The sequence below is a fragment of the Cryptotermes secundus genome, unplaced genomic scaffold (genome assembly GCF_002891405.2).
Source record: "Cryptotermes secundus unplaced genomic scaffold, Csec_1.0 scaffold323, whole genome shotgun sequence".
Classification (NCBI taxonomy): domain Eukaryota; kingdom Metazoa; phylum Arthropoda; class Insecta; order Blattodea; family Kalotermitidae; genus Cryptotermes; species Cryptotermes secundus.
The window spans coordinates 950,080-952,017 of record NW_019738961.1 but is presented as its reverse complement, the minus strand read 5'-3'; the positions used below and the strand labels follow the sequence as shown (position 1 = coordinate 952,017).

Genomic DNA, 1,938 nt, shown 5'->3' with positions numbered 1-1,938 from the left:
GTATCACGCAATGCCTGGTGAATTCGCGTAAATACACGTCGAGATGGAATCCTTCGATCGGGAAAACGCCTTTGGTACTCTTCAACAGCAGCACGTGCATTTCCACCGCAAAATCCACACACAAAATGCATATCACAATATTCAACGTATGAAAACACAAAAGGCTTTTCAGCAACACCGCACAACTACACGTAATTTACTAACCATTCGCGACCCCGCCGCAACGTAATCTGTAGGCTCTGTAGGTAGCGCATGAGATTGCGGCTAGTGTGACTCACAGAACTCAAGGACAAACAGATAACAGTCACAGCTGACAGGTATAGTGCGTGGACCCGCTAGAAGACCACACTTTTCTCGGGCCATTATCTCCGTAACCGTTCAACTTTGGACAGAGGTGTTTTGGGTTATATCGGCATACTTTAACATAAGGAACACCATCCCGAAGTTTGGTCCATTCCTCCTGGGACATCCTGTATAGTATATGCAGATTTTGTAAGCGTGCGATTTCTCAGTCATTACGAAATTTCCGGTTATCATAGCAACGAATTCTATCACAAACTCGGGTGTAGTTTTCTAGTTCATAAACTGGGAAAGCTTGAGATCCAAATATTCTACACTGCCAATTATTAAAGATATTGTTTATTTGTCTATCTATGGTTCTACAGCCCTTTAGTTGGACTTTGGCCGCTTTTCAGTTTCTTGATCTTTCACACAGCCGATAACACTACTTTGACGGGGGATGAGCCCGTAGAAATACCGCTACTACCACACATAGGACAGCACAAACAGAATAAACACATACCATACAGCATCCACTCCTCAAGTTGAATTAGAACCAACGATCCCAGTGTGTGAGCGGGCGAAGATACGAGTAGTTCATGTCTCAGACCGCGCGGCCACTGTGATCGGCTCAATTAACTAGTACTTACAGAAATTTCAAACTCAGTGTACGTAATCGTATAATTCTTAGTTGTAGTATTACGCACGAACTGATGCAAGTTTACGATACACAGAATAATCATCAGGAAGTTAGAGTGAGGAAGAAGAGTGAGTGTTATGGCATTATTTACAGGGTTCTTTTAAATAGACATACCCATTTATATTAAATTGTTGGATCATCCAATATTCTTGCATATGTTTCACATCCTGTAGTCCCTGCTGTTGTTGACATTGCATGAGAAGTGACGTGTTGCTGGCCTGCAATTGTAACGCGCACTGCATCAGATAACGCTGATTGTTGCATAGGATCCAGCCTGCCTGTCAAACTGATGGCTACAGCTGGGGTGGGAAATAATGCGAAGAAGACACACCACAGCCCTATGTAATCTGAGCTTCTGTCATCACAACAATCACCATATTATCAACACACGGTCTCACACACTTAATGAGAATTCTGTTTTCTTTCCAATTAACTGTGTAGGAAAACTGAGATATGTTTAATTTAGAACACCCATATTCTTTGCTCTATGCTCACACACGCCTATACACAGAACGGAGAATATATTTTGGGGCCTGTTTTTGTTTTGTTTTCTTTTTTTCCCCTCGGAGCTTCTCTGTCGTGTGGCGCAGGCGTAGCTTTTGCTGTTTCCCCGTGGCAGCGGTAGTAGCAACGGCTCGTGGTGGAGTCTGGGAGATGCTCGTGTATTGATTATGGAGGCAAGAGAGAGCGTGTCGTGTGATTAGAAAGAGAAGACTCGTCATCACATCCTCTTGCTATCTGTTCGTTTCAGTGCGTATACTGACTCCGCAATGCAAGAAGGAAAAATGTCAAGGAAAATCAAACCGTGTTTCAAGGCGTCGGTCTGGCAAAGATGGAAAATATTTTAACAAGAACTTGCATGGCTTACACACCAACTTTCTCCAAACTAACAAATCCCGTGTCCTCTTCTCGAAGTACTCTTCAAGAACAGAATTTTCATTCTCGGTAGCCTTTCGTTT

The 1,938-nt window shown here is 43.1% G+C and overlaps 1 protein-coding gene across 1 annotated transcript in view; it reads right to left on the bottom strand.

Moving 5' to 3' along the window:
- The window catches only part of LOC111871445, a 13,515-nt gene extending 11,920 nt beyond the window's left edge, over positions 1-1,595 (bottom strand). Inside the window, exon 1 of the mRNA XM_023864569.2 lies at positions 1,094-1,595. The gene's annotated coding sequence lies outside the window, so the exon portion shown is untranslated. The remainder of the gene's footprint in view (positions 1-1,093) is intronic.
- Positions 1,596-1,938: the final 343 nt, after the last annotated feature.